Genomic DNA, 19,665 nt, shown 5'->3' with positions numbered 1-19,665 from the left:
TCATGTGCTAAATTTATTTCTATTTCTTCATGCATTATAACTTTAAAAAAAAAAAAAGGAAGGACCGAGCTATTGATAGAACCTTTCTCTGATAGATTTTATATAATTGCTACATTTCAATTAAGGGTATAATTTGCAGCAAAAACATGCCTGCGCTATACAAGAAAACCAAAATTAAATTGAATGAGTTGCTAACAGTCAAGGTTGCACCCATTCATGCTAATATGACCTTCAATTAGTGAAGCACACATCTAGAGATACAGCTATTTTATCAAATACACACTATTGTGTTAGGAAACATTTGTATCCTAGTAACAAATACTACTTTGAGATGACCCTCTACTCAGTCGAGCTCATTAGGCAAAACAAAATTAAGTGACGTTACTTCCTTGTGTATGTTTTAAGGGCTTCTGGAATTTATTTTAATCCACAGATTCAGGACTAGTGTTAAATACCTTCTTATCACTACTTCATGTACATATGCCATTGCATCATTTAGCTTCTCTGAGTGGTCCTGCTTACAATTTTTCTTGCTGTTAGTTTTTGTGTCTTTGGCTAATTGCTCTTCAAATTCTTTTTTGGCCTGCCTGCATTATACTTTGACACTTGTCTTTGCCAGAGCTTATGTTCCTTTTTATTTTCCTCACTAGGATTTGACTTCCAATTTTTAAAGGATACCTTTTTGCCTCTGCCTCTTTTTATTCTGCTATTTAGCCATGGTGGCATTTTTGGTGGTCTTACTGTTTTTTATTAAATGTTATTTGGGATATATATTTAGTTTGACCCTCTATTATGGTGTGTTTAAATAGTCTCCATGCAGTTTGCAGACATTTCACCCATTTGACTGTTCCTTTTAATATGCATTTTATTAGCTTCCTCATTTTCTTGTAATTCCCCTTTTTGACATTAAATGCTACTGTGGTTGGTTTCTTTGCATCTCCCCCCCCTACAAGGGTGTTAAACTTATTTACATTATGGTAGCTATTTCCAAACAGTTCAGTTATAGTCACCTCTTGGACTAGATTCTGTGCTCCACTTAGGACTAAATCAAGAATTCTCTCTCCCCTTGTGGGTTCCAAGACAAATTGCTCCAAGAAGCAATCATTTATGGTGTCTAGAAATTTTCTCTCTGCATCCCTTGCTGAGGGGACATTTACCCAGTCAACATGGGGATAGTTGAAATTCTCCATTATTATTACTGTATTTTCAGCCCTTATAGCCTCTCTAATCTTCCTGAGCATTTCACAATCACTCTCACCATCTTAGTCAGGTGGCCAGCAGTATATTCCTACTGCTATTCTCTTTTCAAGCATGGAATTTCTGCCCATAGACATTCTATGGTACTGTTTGATTCATTTAATAATTTTATTTTATTTGAGTCTGTTTTCTTTCACATACAGTGCTACTCCCCTGACCAGTGCAACCCACTCTGTCATTCTTACATATTTTGTATCCTGGTATTTTGCATCCTGGTGTTCCACTGATTATCCTCATTCCACAAGTTTACATGATGCCTACTATATCTCTAACTTCATTTAATGCCAGGCACTCTAGTTCACCCATCTTCGTATTTAGACTTATAGAATTTGTATATAATCACTTGTACATTTTGTCAATGTTCAGTTGCTTGCCTTCATGTGTGATATTTAAATAGGAGACTCTTGCATTTGACTGTTCCTCACTAGCTCCTATTGTACTTTATCAACTTCTGTCCTATCCTCTTCACTAGGATATAGTGATGTCATTCCATATCTTTATGAAAATATGCTTATATGAATATGACATAACTGAGATTTACTTTATGCCAGATGGCTCATGTGAGATCATTGGAAAGGTTGATTTACTGAATGCGATTATCCAATTTGTATGCCTGTATAATTTCTGTATCTGAAGTTAGGAATATTGACTATGTATCTATATTTCAACTATGCTACTTTGGGTGACGCCCACTGGTCACACTTCAGGTACAACATTGGAAAAGGCAGACAGGGCGGATGGCCCATCAGCGAGGACAATAGATTGTGAAAAGTTTGGCCTCCATACTGCCACTGACTCATGGACGCTGTGATCCTACAAAGTCAGGTGGTCTTGTCACCTGATACAAAAACATTACCTGAGACTTCTTGTAACTTTTCACTGTGAGGGAAAGGGGATCAAGTTTGGGAAACAAAGGATTCCCACCTTATGTAAATCCTATTTAAGGGTGGGGAGGAAGGCAAACAGGACTTCTCCTCTCCATGGCCTGTCTGCCGAAGAAGAAAGACTGAAGTCAAGGGGGTGTCCAGGCTGAGACGGTTTCCAGTCTGAAAAGGAATATAACGGGAACTCTGAACCACAGAAACTTTGCAACCTGCCTGCAACAATATCTAGGGTGAGAAATACTACTTGTAACCAGTTTCTTTAGTGTATTAAGCTTAGTTTGCATGCTCTGTTTTATTTTCTTAGTAATCTGCCTTGTTCTGTCTGCTACCTCCTTAACTACTTAAAATACACCTGTTACAGTTAATCAAATTCTGTAATTGATTAACTGTAACATCAGTTTATGTGATTTCTAACTGGGGGGGCGGGCAGATGTTGTGCATACCCTCCTCCACGTTGAGGGAAGAGGCGAATTCCATATAATGTTGTTGGGTTTGTACTCCAAGTGGGGGGGTGGACATCTGGGTCCTGTGGCAAGCCCATTAAGCTGAGCCTTCCCAGAGTGGATCTCTGTCTCTCTGTGCAGCTGGGTGTGGCCCTGCCTGTGTGCTTGGCTGGAAAAGGCTGGGAGCCTAGCAAGACCAGCTAAAAGGGGCCCAGGGTGGCAGAACCGGTAGAATCAGTGGTCCAAGGGGTCCAACCTGTCACACAGAGTTCCCCCTTTAATAAATTCATCCCAGAGGGATGTCTCTGCCTGAATTGTATGCCCATCTGTTCCTGTTGGCTTTCCCCCAGACTTTAGTTTAAAATGCTTTACTTCAAACACATGCTTAATTCCCATTAATTTTAATGGATCGTTCGTGTGCTCAACTTAAAGCGTTTGTTTATTAGTAGTAGTATTATCATAGCACCTAGGTCCCCATTGTACTAGGCACTCTCCAAACACAGAACAAAAAGATGGTCCTTGCCTCAAGGAGCTTACAATCTAAATATAGGACAACAAACAGATATTGACCAGTGGGGGAATACAAGGAAACAGTGATACAATATTAGTCAGTATGATAGGCTGTGATATCAGCACACCAGCAGCCTAGTAATTGTGAATTTTTTTGTTGGCTTTTGCTGAAGCAAAGTTAGACAGTGCAGCTTTGTCTTTTAAGTTTTTGAGATAACATATCTGGATAGGGATCGAAAGGTTCCATCAATTTCCACTGGTTCACTAATTGATGGGAAAACTGTATATTTTGACATAATCGACTGCTAAACTGTGAAGGGCCACCAACTTAGTTGTAGCTGGAAATACTACCCTCTGTTGTAGTAATTGGGCCTACAAATTTACCTTAATTGTGAGCTCAAACTGTGAAAAGTGAGTGAAAGTTCATAAAAATGTCACAGTAACCTAAAACAGTAACTGTTGATTGGAAAAGATGTTAATGGGTAACAGACTGAATTAATCCAAACAAAAAAGCCCACTAATGTAACTCAGGATCATGTCTGGTAAACAAGAGAAGTGCTAATGGACTGGAAATTAATGAACCAAAATTGTTGTATCAGAAATTAGGTCTAACTGTTGAACAAAATAATGAGTGGATGGGCTATTCCAACCATCACTATGTTCTGGGGCTTCCTATGGAAAATATGGATGGACAGAGGTGAAGCAAAGGGGAACCCTGGCTGACTGAAAGACAAGACAAGAGAAGGGGAAGGAGCAAGCTTCACTATTATGGCTGCCTAGGACCCCGACCTTTATTTGTCCTAATCCTGAGAGATGTCATGACCAGACTGGGACGGAGAGAGAGACCCAGATGACACCGCCAGCTCCAGCTAAATCCTGAATGCCACCTGGGATGTTAGTCTTTGTCTCCCCTCTGACTCTCCAGTGTGTCCTTTTCCTTCCCTACCTAATTTCTTTTCTTTCCTCTCTCCTTTTTCCTTCTAATATAAGTCTGGCTCAGCTGACTCAGACTGCATATTTTATAACACTGCTGTAAACCTGTGACGAGAGAGATGATTTAAAAGGGGCCCAGCTGCTGCTGCTGCTGCCACCACCGGCAGCGCAGTGGAGCCTAATGCAGCTTCCTGCCCACCCTCGCTCTGCGCCACTCCTGGAAATGGCCGGCACGTACGTGTGTGTGTGTGTGCACACACTGCCTCCACTCCGAATGCTGACTCCGCAGCTCCCATTGGCCGGGAACTGTGGCCAATGGGAGCTGCGGTGGTGGTGCCTGTGGGCAGTGGCGTGCGGAGACCCCCTGGCCTCCCCGCCTAGGAGCTGCTGCCAGAGGGGTGTGCAGGTGGATTTCGGGAGCTGCCCGAGGTAAGCGCCACATCCCTCACCTCTCCAACCCCAGCCCAGAGCCTGCATCCTGCACCCGAACTCCCTCCCAGAGCCCGCACCCTCACCACCTCCTACACCCCAACCCCTGCCCCAGCCCAGAGACCACACCCAACCCCCCTCCCAGAGCCTTAGGCAGGTGTGTGGGGGGGTCGGGACTTGGAGCCATTCTGGGCACCACCAAAAAATTATACAAACCTGTGGCCCCTGAAAGGCAGCTAAATGCAATGCCCTAAACAGCCCAATACTGATACAAATTTGCAAGGTCTCTGAGTCACTGATAAGATCGTATGTTGTGCTTGTGTTTTTTTTCCCAACTAAGTTGCAAATGAGAGTCAACACTGAAGCAAGAAACCCTTTGCCTTTCTTTCTCCCTGTGTGTGTGTTTGTCTTGTTTTGTTTTTCTATGAAACGGGATGAGACTTTAACAGTCACAACACCCCCATCCATCTCAACTAGCTTTTTTCCTCTAAAGGACAATTACCACCCTCTTTAACACCATCTTAAAAACTGTCAGACAAAGTCCCTCCCCCCCACCCAAAGTCTCTCTTCAACTAAAGACTTTAAAATGAAAGCCTTACTTAAAGCATTTGAAATGTGAAGTTTTAACCTTTTATTAAAGATATAGAAGAAGGAAAAATGGTTATAGTGTTTAATGGTGTTTGCCACGGTAATAAGCAGGCTGAGATCTCTGTATTCTAAATCTTGTTTAAAGCTGTTTAATGTAGGACAGTGACCGGATCATGTTAACACCTCTGACTCTTTGGACCCCTTTATTCCATCTAAATTAATACAACACCTCAAAGCTGGTTATGTGGGTGACACTGAAGGACATCCATGGGTCCCAATTATCCCTAAATTAGCTCAGATTTATTAATGGCCTTTCCAGAAGTAAAACAGATTTAGTTTAGTTATCGTTGTAGAATAAAGAGCCTCTCTTCTGGTGTATCAGAGCAAGTCTGAAAGGAGAGAAGGATCAGTTCTGTACAATCGATCCATCGCACTTCACTGATGCTAGAAGACGAGATATGTTGCACGATAGCAAAGTTGTTCAGTACCTTCCAGCAGCAGAGCTTGGCACAGGGAGAGCTTTCTCACCGAAATCACTGTCAGTAATCGTCAGTTAAATAGGCTTCCAGGTAATACCATGGGCTTTGCACAAAGAAAGACGTTCTTGGGCTAAAACTAGATCAGTCTTTCCAGCACATTATGGAAGTCTGGCGTATTTAGTGCTTTTGAATTAACTGGTCTGCTGCCAACCCAGTTCTTTCTATCAATCAGAGAGATTTTGTGTGTGTGTGTGTGTGTGTGTGTGTGTGTGTGTGTGTGTTTTGAAATGGAATTCTCTGCTTTAAATCCGTCCTGACAAAGCCAAATCCTGAGAGTGTCCTCAGTAACTGGGAGGTGAAGATGCTCAGAACGTCTCGGGATTTGGCTTCAGGTCCTCATTCAGGAACTCTGACTCCTGATAATCCCACTCATTTCCATTCATTCAGGTGTGACAAATGGGAGTGTGCTACAAAGAATGAACTTCCTAGCTACCAGTGCCACAGTAGGGCTCCTTTTTATATGTATCAAGCATTTACACAACATAAGTGACCTAGAGCACAAAGAGCAATTCAGCATCTCTAAAGTAAAATAATCAATTGTATGGTAGGGAACTGAATACATGCAGTCAGGAAACACTGCTATTAAAATTTAACTTTTTTTAGGGGGATGTGTGTGTATATATATACACACACACACACACACACACACACACATCCCCCTAAAAAAAGTTAAATGTATATGTGTGTATATATATATATATAGAGAGAGAGAGAGAGAGAGAGAGAGAAAAATATTGGATGTATTAATTGTACTTGAGATTTCCTGTGGCACAACAATGGAAATGAATTGTAATGTAGAAACCGATCAATGAGCCTTCTTGTTTTTTTTGGTTTTTTTAAATGGAATTAAAAATAAGGTTCTAACTGATGTATTTGGTGTCCTCCCATTTACAAAATAACTGATTAGTGAGACCTGCCGAATCAACTAGGAATTCTATATTCAGGATCAGTTGTACCTTTTAAGAATACAATGCTCTGCCTGCCTTTTTGATTGGTCCACCACAGTCGTGAGGAGACAAATTGCCCATTAGTGATTCCACTCACACAATGCTGGGCAAATGACCAATCACTCTTATCATTTTGCAACTAACAGTTACTATTGATTCTTTTTCTCTTATTATTTACGTTACCTCATTTTTCTTGTTCTTTGCTCTCCTGTTACTTTGTTAACTAAAGATTTGCCTTTCCTTGTCCTTTACAAGGGCAATGAACTTTAACAGAAAATTGTAAGTGAGTTTAGTGCTTATAAGGTCTTATTAAGTGGAGGACAACAATAGCACTGTCTTGAACCAAGTATAATATAGGTTTGCATTGTTCAAGCTTCCTGACATCTCTGCCAGTGTCACTTCAGTATTGCTTGGCAAAATTCCTGTTGTTCTAGTCAATAGGCTCTTCTTTTATAGACTGCCAAAATAATAATACATAGCATTTAGCATGGATGAAGCACATTTACAGAGGTTTACAGATGTAATTATTATACCCTGAAACCTACTTGCAAAAACACTTCACATTTGAATTATCACCTGTGATCCAAGCTATAATTTGAATGCACACAAGACAGTCAGATATTATGGGCAATGGTGGTTAATATCTTAGCTTTAACAATTTGTAATATCACTTTTCCATGTAAGGAATTGCTGCTGTTGGCCAAGGTATGTCACTAGACTGCAAACAGGAGAAAGAAGCGGTCTTCACAGTCAGAGTATGTCTGCACTGCAGTTGGAGGCGTGACTGCAGCTAAAAACAGCATGCATGTATTTAAACTATCATCTTTAGCATGCCGGTAAAAATAGCAGTGAAGACATAGCAGGGCGAGCTATTCAAGCCCTCCCAGACTCCTGGGTATGTCTTTGCCTTCCTAGATCATGCTGGGGTCTCTGCCACCGCATCTTCACTGCTATTTTCAGCAATGCTAGCTACATCAAAGCTAGCCTGGGTATGCCTGTGAGCTGCAGTCACCGCTCTGACTGCAGTGTAGACATACCAACAGACACCGTCGCTTATGCAATCATGGATGTGCAGGTAGGTGTTCACAAGCCAACCTCTCAAGATGTGGCCCATGCTACAGAAGATTTGGAATATTTGGACTAATAGAATATTTGGAAATCAAGAATGGTCATTTCCCAAATCCTGCAAGCAGCATTTAATCACTACAGATCTCAAACAATTAAAAACATTAAAATCTTAAAATTGTAGGTACAGGTAAACAGAAGTCTCTGCATATTCAAGTGCTGCATAAATATTTATCATATCAATATAAAACCTTCCTTTAATAATAAATTTTCCCAGTGGTGAGTTGTTACTATGCAGAGGATCAGAGCTCAAACACTGAGTTGGCTTTTTCTTACTCTATGGGCCGGCAGCAGCTGGGTGTGCTGCAGAAGTGATGCTTACAGCAAGAGGAACAATTAGTGTCTCAACCTTTGGCTTGGTTTGCAGAATGATGCACAATTCCAGAGGGATCTTTGTGGCTTTCCTTTTGGATGATGGAGTGTGCTAGGAGATTTGAATGACATCTGGAAGACCTATAGTCTTAGTACTGTCAGGCTTCCTGGTGAGCATAAAGGAAAATGTCTTTTCAAGAAAGCATGATGTTAAATTGTTGGAAGCTCTTTTGAACAAACCTTTTCTCCGGCAAAGATATGGGACTAAAACTTGCATGAGTTTTTGGCTCCCCTCTCTCTCATTCTTCTTGACCCCATCCCCACACCAGTGATTAGACATTGCTGCTCTCCTTGACCTTGCTTAGACTTTATCTCTGAGTGGAGTCTCCTTTCACATGGCTACAAAGGAGCTGAGATCTATTTACTCTTTCTTTGGATTCTGTACAGTAATATCTTTTCCAACTCCACAGGCAATGGTATAGGTGGCTTTGGCATTATTTCTGGTTCTATCAATTGGCTCAGATCCAGATGTACTTTAAGCGTTTGAGACTGGTATTGGTTTTCCCAGAAAAGTATATTATAAGAAGACTTCTTGATTGCTAATACATTGTAATTGGAACCGCATGTTGTTAATATAGCGCAGATTTCTCACAGAATTCTGTTGAGATTAATCAACTCCGAAACAGCCAACCCATTTACAGCACAAGGTGTTTGTGAGTTTGCAGAAAGAAAAATCATGCAATGTTAAAAACATACTGACACAAGCAAGGAAATATACAGATAATGAAGAAATGTATCTTCCAACATCTAGGCATAGCAGGTGGGTGAAAATATGGCTTTCTTACATTCCTCAATTGGACCCAGGTACTGGTGGGCATATGATATTTTTTCCTCTCTCTAATTTCCTTCGTTCTTGGGGTGGGTGGGTATGTGCGTACATACATGTGTCCATTTATGCTTTTTTCTGGTAGTTTTGGTGTGTGATTTACTTCTAGAGTGGAGTAATTCTGAAAAGCCTTCCTTGCATTTGTTTCTGGGAGGAGTATAATTTGTCTGTGTCATTGATTAGTGATAAACCTATTTAGAAGTTGTCTTAATCTTTGGTATGTCTGTTTTGAAAGTCACTTCCAGTTGTGTTTTTTTTTTTTTTGGAAGACTTGCAATTATACATGTGTTTGTTTCATGTAATATTTCTCTATTTAAAAAGTCAAATAACAATAAAGAATAAAGTAATCTATATTCTGATGCCTGCATTCTCCAGAAAGCTACATCCTGGTTTAATATGTTGTCATAGATCATGTCAGGTTGTTACTGATGCATCTTTTCACATAACAAAAAACAAATCAGAATTTGATGTATGATATGGGGCAATACAGGAACAAAATGTGGTTTTTTGTTTGTTTGGGGTGTTTTTTGTTTTTTTGAGCATTGATTCCTTGCTACCTATGATAATTAGAATTGTATGTTCAGCCCTTCTATAACACCTTTAAAATGTAGGTTAATAACACATACACCAGTGGAATTATAAAAGGGCCAACAACAGTTACAATCCGTTTGTCTAAAAAGACTGAGCATTAGTCTTCCCATGAAAATGAATGTGCTGTGGGTCAAAAGCGGTTCCTGCGTCTGCTGTATTTCCCAGGAAGGTGGTTCTCTGTATAGTGATAGAAGCCTGTGCTTTTGGTGATGAAAGTCCCAGATTCAGTTCTCATTGAAAGATGAGCCATATTTAGGGTTGTTACATCTGTACTATCTTGCTTGAATGTTGGATTGGCTGCTGAAGTTGAAGTGAGGATCCTTGACTCTGTGGTATTAGAACCAGGCCATCTCCAAAGGATTTGGTCTAAGGTAAAGACTTTTCTATTGTTACAAAATCTCATGCTTTGCTGCTATCATTTAAAAATTCTCTCTCTCTCTCATTAATGTGTGTGTATATGATAAGAATTTTAAATATAGGGCAATTTTTAAGCCCCTAACTTTCAGGATTGTTGAATATCCATTCATATGTTTAGCCTCCTGTGACAATGTAGCTAAAATATTCCAATTAAGCTAGCTAGTTTAGGGGACTTGAATTCAAAGGGCAGGCTCAGAAAATGGTGTGCTGTATAGTTGTGGTCCTTCCTCTGGTTTAGTCATTAATCTAGTGCACACATAGGATCAGACCAAAATACATGCAGAAAATTAGCTACTATACTAGGGACTAGTTTTGTTAACATTCCCTTGATTTGACAGCTGGAGTAGATGAATGTCATTCCTGACCTTTTCAATGTTACAGCTTCTTCACTCTACTATTCAGACTCCTGCAGCTGCGGTATGGAAGTGAACTTTAATAATCTTTCCCAACACATTACAAACAGTTATTGTTTAAAGTAATATAAAATTTAAGAACCTTTCATTTCACTGCTATTTAAACTATCAAGTAAATGTTAGCAATTAAAAATGGTGGGCATTTTCTGACTGCTTTGGTAGAATAATCCAATATTAGGTCTCCAGATTTCATTGTGATTTTATGACAACGGAAGAGAAAGTATACTGGCCAGACACCATAATTACTGCTGGAAGCTCCTTTCCAAGTTCTCCTATTAGTAACTTTTATTTAATATTATGGGGTCAAATCCTGTGTTGATGTGAGGAGTTCTATGGAAATTAATAATATAAGTCTATAAAAGCTGAATTCCGAATACATATATTTAAAAATGATTGGACCAGATCTTTAGCTGCTGTAAATTGGTATTGCTTTATTGAAGTCAATGGAATGGTGTCAATTTACACCATCTGAGGATCTGGCCCTCTTCTGAAAGAAAATATGGTAAAGGAACCCCCCCTGTATGGGGATATATGATTTAGGGTGTGTTCAAAGTGACTGCACTGTCCTTGTGCGATGGAGAGGAGGTGGCTCCTCCTCTCAGATGGAGGGGAAGTGACAGCTGGAATAGAAGAGGAGTACAGTTGAGGGATAGAGGCAGGCAGGGGGGAGGCTTAGAGAGAGACCGAGAATCTGGGATTAAATGGAGAGAAACGTGGCAAGGGGAGGGGGGCAGCCAGAGGGACGGAGGGAAACCAGGGTGGAGTGGAGAGGCTGAGATTGGGCAGGACAGACTGACATGCAGGAGAGGGGCCGTCAACTTAAAGCTGACTGGTCAAGTCAGTCTGTGTCTGATGGATGTTCCTAAGCATCTGCACCTATATGTTCATGAGCATTGGATTCAATCATCTCCTGTCATTGATATGTGTTGTCCTGGAGACCCAGAACAGGAGAATCCAAGATCCCATGGGTCTGGTATAATGTGCACACCCGCAAACAAGCATCACTGGAATCAAGTCCATCTCTACAGGAAGTTGAGAGGTGCTTGAAGCTCAAAGACTGACTTAGTCGCTAGACAGAACCCAGTGAGAGATCTGGGAAAAGGGGAACCTTGAACTAAAAATAAATAATTATAATAATAACCTGTTAGATAATACATACAGAGATACATTTTTTTTTTTATTTAGAGGGTTATATTTAGTGAAATACACTTAGTGGTAACTTATAGTCAGTGTGTATGTGTATTCAAATCTCCTTATTATTATTAAATATATGAAGAATATATATACTATTGTAGGTAGGTGGAATCCAGTTCCATTTGTTCCAGTTTAAATAACATCCCTGTTCTGTTGGGTTGGTTTGGGGTTTTTTTGGACAACCAGTTCTATTATCTTGTCTATTATTAAACAACCTTTTATCACAGTGTAACACCCCTTCCCCTCTGCTTTCACCCACCAAGTAAATTACACCACCACTGTGAGATACCATTGTTAAATCTTGGTCAGTGGTTTTGGGACAGGGTGACCCTCAGATGTTTTTCAAATTATAAAACAATAACCCTACTCTGAAGTCAGTTTACAATAAATTTAATAAATCAGACATTTAAAATAGCATTTAGCATAATATGATCAAAAACATCCAGTTCTGATCTGAGTTCAGAAAACAGCTAATTTTATTAGAGGAAAATATTATTCATCCACTGTACTATCATGGCAAAGCATTGGAATTTAAAACAATTACTCTGTATTTGTCATGTGTATAGTTTAAATAGTGAAAATAAAGAGCTGTCTAAGGGGAGGTATTGGAGCCTTTCCAAGGAAGTTTCAGTATGGTACAGTCGTTTTTAGCTTTGTGGCCTGGAGATAAAAGTGCCATGAAGATTGCTCACCCCAGCAAATGGTTTGTCAGAAAACAATGACTTCCTTAGATTCAGAGCATGCATGGCAACTGTAAATCCAAAAGGTGTCAATTTACTGTTCAAATGCAGCTTCTCACTGCTTTGCTGGAACCACTGACACCTGTGACCGGTAGGGCTGTTTCTGGAAATGCAGATTCCCCCTTTTTCTAAGCTTGTATTAGGAGGCAAATAATTTATAATTATTTGCATTGCAATAGCAGGTAGGAGCTGCAGTCATGGACCAGGACCCCATTGTGCTAGGTGCTCTTTGTGGAGCAAAGAGGCAGCCCCTGCCCCAAACTGTTTCAGTCCAGCTGGGTTTGCCCTCAAACTCTGAATGGGCTACTTTTATGCAACCAGTGTCTAGTTAACAGAATACAGAAGAATCTTCGTGCTAAATTTTGACTGATAACTGGAAAATTGGTTGTGAACGCTGAATTTGGGGAACTAGAGACTAGGTAGAGCTGATGGAAAATTTCTGAATGTTTCCTAATGTAGATGAAAATCTTCATTGAAATTTTGATTGACAAAAGTGGATGATATTTTTGTGAAAATGTTCACAAAGATGATGATGATTTCTTGTTTACTGACCAGCTCAAAGAGTGGCTGAACAAACATGAATAATAAACCAAAATGCACTCTATTTGTTTAACCAATTGCTGATTAGTTGTAGTTACTTTCTAATGTGCTAGTAAATGTACTGTATATTTTCTAAAAATAACTCACTCAGCCTCTGCTGGTAAATCAGCTGCTGAGATTGTCAGTTTTGATGTGAATTGAATATTAGGAAAGAACAGGTTAGAAAAGATCTAAAGATGGATGAGAGGCAATGTATTTTAGAAGGGGGGATAAATAATTTAGAGCTTTTTTTGCTCCTGGAATACTATCCATTAAAAACATTATCTACAATGAGGGGTTTATATAATTTCTATAATCTGTTTTATACCAGGTCCGTCACCATAGTATAAAGACTGTTCTGACGGGACAACAGTGGAAATGTCAAGTGTTTCTCTCCTACAGTGTTCTTCACAGTGTTCGTTCATACCAAGTGAAGTTTTTTCTGTGTGGATTTTGTCCAGTCTGCTCTTCTTGTAAATATGGCCATTGTTGTATGTTTATATGTAAGAAAAGAAAATACATAGGGGAGGTTGTGGCTTTTAAGTAACAGCACTGAGTAGGCAGGTGTTGTGGAGCCACGCTGCTCAAGGAGGAGGACAAGAGATTGTGTCCTTGCAAGATCACACCCTGGCCACAAGTGAGGGTCGTAAGCCAACAAGAAGGTGGAAAGGTGAGAGGAAGGACAAAGATGACAACGATTGGAATGGCTTACCTAGGGAGGTGGTGGAATCTCCTTTCTTAGAGGTTTTTAAGGTCAGGTTTGACAAAGCCCTGGCTGGGATGATTTAGTTGGGGATTGGTCCTGCTTTGAGCAGGGGGTTAGACTAGATGACCTCCTGAGGTCCCTTCCAACCCTGATATTCTATGATTCTATGATTGGATCATGTAGTTACTCAGCAAGGCATGGGTATGTTAAAATTAGTTTAATTTTCTCTCACTTGTGGAAGATATGGCAGAAGTTAATATAGAGGAAGAATTTTAATAAAGAGAAGTAAGTGGTCAAGAGAACTTGTTTGGGGAGGGCATATCATGAGCTGGGGAATGCACAGAAAAATGTAGGTGGAAACAGGAGATGGCTGTTAATGGGCATTATGGATGGCATCACTGGTGCAGAGGAGGGAATGGTAGGGTGAACATGAAAGGAGACAGAAATGGAGATGCCACATGCTAGTATTTTTGTTTTTGTTTTTTTTGTTTTTTGTTCCTTGAGTGAATGACTTACAAAACTAACTAACAAAGCAGGGTACCTAGATTGTGAATTGCATCTATTACAATCAGCATTATCGTTTTTAAAATGTGCTTTCAATTAACAGTGAAGCATTTGGGCTCAATATTTGCTTTTCACAAGACTAGTGCATTTGAATGTTTGTCAGAAAGGTTGAGAACATGATCAAATGGAAATTTGCTTTAGAATGTGACTAGATATTCAGGGAAAACTTTTGCCACTGTTTATTGGCCCTGCATTATCTCTTTAGGAAATATGTGAGTGAGCTAATGTTCAGCTAGATCAGATGTAAATCACTGCAGCCAGTAACTATCTTTGAATTGCTGTGTGGAAAGAACAGTACGACCAAGCTTGTGAAATGGAGATCCAAATCATCACTGATGTATCTCCACTGATACCAGGAATAATTTATGTAGCCCAGTGGCTATCTCAGACTTGACTGCAGTAATTACAGAAGAGCTCAACAATAACAACCCCCCTGCCCCTCCTCTCATTACTCACAACCGGATCCAGATGGGAATTCTGGTAAAGTTCAGTTTAAATTAGCTGCTTTTTAATATATTCTTATAATCATTTGAAAGGCTCATTTCAAAGATATCACATAGCTAACAGGGTGGGAGCCCTTCTGAGAGTTCAAATAGCTTAGCGAGATTAACTCATTAAATAACTGCACATCACTCAGCAGCTGACTTTCTTGAAGAATGTTTATGGCATTGGGGAAGAATCTTTTTCCCTTTGAAAATGCTCCTGTTCTTTAGACCATTTGCAGCTGAATATTTTAGATATCGGTATTTTTTTAAATTGTTGAATATCTTTATATTGTTGCAATTTCCTTCTGAGAGGATTTTAAGGTCCTTTCTTTTATCACTCCAATTCATTTTTGTGATAATAAATATTTCTTATCCACATACACAATATTCCAATACCTATAGCCAGAGCTGGTGGGTGGTGTTTGATTTTTGGGGGGGGAGGGGGAACGGGGAGTTGGTGTGACCTACATCATTGCCTATCTATCACAAGGTGGGATTGGCTTTTCAGGGAGTTGGGCTTAACTCCACCTATGACTAATTAGCTACCTCCTACATGACGATGGATTTATTTTTTTGATACTCTCATAGCCATTACATCATAAACGCACTAACAACATACACAGGGTTCTCTACAACTGAACTTGAGAGAAATTAATCCCAGCGCAGATGCTTACAGACCAGCTGCCAAACCAAAACATTCTGCAATACAGACAACCGTAGCAGATAACTTGGAATCAGCACAGCTACCGCCAATGCTAAACCTGCATCATGATGTAAAAGGGCAAGATGGGGGGGTGGGATTTGATGCCACAAATAGCCTGCAGGTCACCTGGGCTTCAGATAAAAAACCAGCAAGGAAGTCGGGTTGGGGAGAGACATCTGTTGGGAACATGCAGGAGTCTGACTCAGGAAAAAGATCTGGGAAGTAGCCAGGCAGCATGATCCGTTTTATCTGTTTGATTTATGTTGAATTGTTTTGGTTTTGAGGAATCCCGGAAGAAAGGGACTGAAATTCTGCCACTGTTTGGAACTTTATTTGATACACCAGCCAGCGAGTTGGCCCTCTGGCTTACATTACCTGTAACAACCCTTTTTTTCCCCCCAAATACATTCCCCAAAAGGTAGGGTGACCAGATGTCCCAATTTTATAGGGACAGTCCTGATTTTCGGGTCTTTTTCGTATACAAGCTCCTATTACCCCTCACCCCCGTCCCGATTTTTCACATTTGCTGTCTGGTCACCCTACGAAAAGGCCTTCTTAAAAGAGGTACTTCCTGCAGTTCCTGAGAAGCATGAATAGCTGCTGCGGTAATGCCTCATGCAGGCTCAAGCACTGCCTTACAGAGGCAGTCTGAAAATGACATCAGGGTGCCCTATTTTCAAACAAAGGTGTCTTAAAGCCAGCACTGAGACACTCAAAACAGGCACATTCCTTCAGTGTGATGTGCCTGAACAATTACATGAAGGATCTGTATATCCATTTGTACATCTGTACATCTATTTGCTGAAGGCACAGAACAGTGGTTATTAGATACTATGCTCCTAAAATAGCTTCACTGAGGAGGGTGTTCAATTGAAAATATTTTTTTCCTTATAATTGGTGCTTTGCACACATTTTTCTCATTCAAAGTTTTCTTAAAGATCTTGCCCTCTGTAGGATTGTGTTTAAAGAGTTCTCTAATGGTTGGCAGTCAACCCTCCAAAAGACTTCTCTGATTTAAAGGATGCCCTGTGAAAAAAATTCTGCAAATATCACGGGCCTCTCATGCTTCTCATTTTTTGTGCTGAGCAAAGCTGGTCAAATTTTTTCAAGTTTCACAATGTCGATGGAAAAGAATAATCAGTTTTTAATTTTGATTTAAAAAAGTGGGGAGAAAATATTGACATACATTTTCATCCTTAAGGAAAACTACATCTGAAGCTCTTTCCTCAATTAAAATAAGTTGTTTCTAGAATATTTTTTACCTATTTTAACTAAATCTATCTGAAAACAAGTTTATCTATATCTATATAATTAGCATAGTCATATGACTTGTTTAGTCAAATTGTTAGACATACTCAGCCTTCTATGCAGTAGTCACTAACTGCACTCCCAAATTCAGTGCAACAATTACATGAGGCCCTGAACCTCTGGCTTTTTAAATATTGGCTTCCAATTTGTTGTTCTACTTTCTTGCTGTTACAGCAAATCCCCGCAGCCTTGGGATACAATAACGGCAATGCAATGGCAGAAGTCCCTAGTGGATAATGAACAATACATCCTTGAGATCTGGGTGCATTCAAAGGAGGTCCAATATTTGGCCAGATGCAGCAGAGGTAGTCAATCAAACTAGAAAGCAGATGTGCAGTAAAGGTGTGCTTCAGTGCTGATTGTTCCTGGCTGTAGGTTTGCTTTTACACCACCACAGTGAAATGGGGCCAGAAACCACCCCCATCCACAACTGTGTCTAATATCACCTATGTCAGATCATACTGTACACCAAGAGAAAAATAACATGAGCAGAACCTCATGGTTACTTGCTGCCTGTTAGCTGCTTGCTGCTGCAAAGAAGATCAGGAGGAGGCAGAAAGAGGGAAAAGTCCTATGCATGCTGGATACCTTCCCATTTCTGACACCCCCAGGTAATATCAATGTTTTTTCAGTCACATGACTGAATCATACAGAACATGCAGCCTTCAGGGAGAGAGAGGGGAGTGTGGGCTGTGTGAGCCTGTGAGGCAGAGGGGAGGAAGCACGGGGTGCATCACAACATTTACACCAAAGAGTGAGTTATAAAAAGTGGTATGATGCTGGCTAGTGAGAGGAAGACAGTACTGGCTGGATCCCGGGTACAGAGTAAAGAGTCACTATGTCCAGATGGGATGGGTAGGAAGAAAATCAGCCTGTCTTGTGTCAGAGGTGGATGACTACATCTAATATGGGAAAGTAGAAAGGAAAAATCCACTTGGGGGGGGAAAAGGTAATAGGGAGGGCCAGAGTTGGGATCGAGTTTCAGATATCAGATATTGGCTTCTGTTGAGATCAGTGACAAGATTTATTGATCTTGATTAATATTTACTTTGAGGGACTCAGTCTTGAGTTGAATTAAAACAGAAGTCAATGTGTGGTGGTATCTGCAGTCTATTACAGAAATTAATAATGACAGATTTAACAATATTCTTCTGATAGTGGTAGAAAGTAAAGTATGCCATACAGTAGGTAGTGGATCTTAATCTACCAATTTGAGCACTTTCATACTGTGGCATATTGCATTGTGTGCTCTAGAGATGAAGAGAGTAACATAGCTTAGGTTAGTGGCATAACCAATTGATTAAATAGTGCTTTGATGTGAAGAATTGCTCCAGTTATTGATCTTTGAGGTCATATTATAGTTGAAATCTAGGACTGATTAATCAAATGGTCATTTTTAGCCAAGCAACTTTTGAATCCTGGGTCTTATTATTGCTTCAGACTCTTGTTATTGATCTCCCATGTCAAAATAATTGAACTTTATGGCTGACCACTGATACTTCCTGAGACCACATAATTACTCCCAATCAACCATGAGCCAATAGAATCTGAGTATGTGCAAGTTCTTGGAATATCCTGTATATAAATATTCTTCCAAATGAGCACAAGTCCTACAATGTGCCAGCCTATTCAGTAGTACACATGCAAAGTCCTAAGTTTAAAGATAACTACATCACACAATATTTAATTCTAGATAGATACATTTTTATTATAGATCCTCCTATAAAACATGCTTGGTTATCCTCTTAGTCACCAATCCGGCAACTTGTTACACACAACTTGTTAATGCTGTGCCTTGACTGCCACTTAAGGGCAGCAGTATGTACAAGTTGCAGGACTGGGGGCCCTGTTTTGTAATATACATTTGTTTGACCCAGGAAGACTAATGATGTTTCAAAATGCTGTGACTGCCTAGGAGAATGGATTGATTATATGTGCTTTAATACCCAACTACTGCCAAAATTCTTCTCTCCTGTTCTTGCAGGAGAGACAAACGTTGCTCTATGCCATCATCCCCTCCTTTATTAGGTTTCTTATCATGAATAATATGTTTGTCTTGTTTACACGAATAAAACACTGTCCTCTCCATGGGCATGCTCATACTTGTTCTCTCCATCTGAGTGGGCCCTGAGAGAAGATGCCCTAGTACCAAAATGCATGGGCAATCTCTTCTTCAAAAAGCTCATGCTCTCTGACCCCACATAAAATCCCAAGCCTTTGTACTGGAGGAGGCTGAAAAATAAACAAGTCAAATTCTTGTCCAAAAGAATGTTTCTGCTACTTCTCTTTTTAAAAAACTCCCTGGCAATCTGAAACATAAACAAGTGTTGTTTTGTAGAATGAGTTCAACAAGTCAAGAATCTTCACATCCTTTCCCCATTGTTGATAGAAAATAAGATCTCTATATATAGATGGCAGGGTACTTATGTGATAAATGTCCTAAGTGTAGGTAATGAAAACTTCATGATGCCTTGTTGATAGCTTTTGTTGTCAAATTCATATATCAAACCCTACTTGAAAAAGTGCATTGGCTTTACTGGATTGTGTTTACCATACAGTCACTCTGCTGCTACTAGTGCTTTTATTCACTGCATTTTTTACTAATATACTATTTTAGTCATTTTTCTTTCCTTCAGGAGGAGGGAGACTTTAAACAGCTGGGGTAATTTGTACTTGATTTTAATAGCTACATTAATATCCAGGCAATGTAGGGACTGTAAATCCATTATGTCTTTTGCAGCTTTTTCACTCTTCTTTTTGAATATCTCCGAAACACATTTCTGCATGACTCTTTATAAGAGACCTTCACAAAAGGAACAGCTTCCTTTGAGACCTGGATATCAGCAAAGCTCTTCCTAATCTTAAGAGGGCAGTGGCAGAGGAAACTCCCTATAATTACTGATGCTCAGCTGTCTTTATGGTCAAACCATATTTCCCAGATGTCATATCAGACAGGTCAGCCTCTCCTTCCAGACCTCTGTCTGTTTTTCCTTATCACCATGGTTCTCTCTTTCAAGTTTGTGATTGTCAGCCATGGATTTTTCTATACCAAGCTCTTTGCTCAGTTTCAACCCTACAACCACCATCTCCAGCAGAGACAGAGGCTAAGATT

General features: G+C 39.9%; 1 long non-coding RNA gene across 3 annotated transcripts in view; it reads right to left on the bottom strand.

Annotated features, from left to right (window-relative positions):
• Positions 1-19,665, bottom strand: part of LOC117886663 — a 113,159-nt gene that overhangs the window by 57,418 nt on the left and 36,076 nt on the right. Inside the window, exon 4 of one of the 3 annotated variants that reach the window (XR_004648015.1) lies at positions 7,584-8,134. The exons of the other annotated variants lie outside the window; for them this stretch is intronic. This is a non-coding gene — a long non-coding RNA (uncharacterized LOC117886663). Of the gene's footprint in view, positions 1-7,583; positions 8,135-19,665 lie in introns of those variants that run through there. 3 annotated transcript variants of the gene reach the window in all.

Source organism: Trachemys scripta, chromosome 13 (genome assembly GCF_013100865.1).
Source record: "Trachemys scripta elegans isolate TJP31775 chromosome 13, CAS_Tse_1.0, whole genome shotgun sequence".
In the NCBI taxonomy this organism is placed as follows: domain Eukaryota; kingdom Metazoa; phylum Chordata; order Testudines; family Emydidae; genus Trachemys; species Trachemys scripta.
This window is presented reverse-complemented; position numbering and strand designations above follow the sequence as displayed.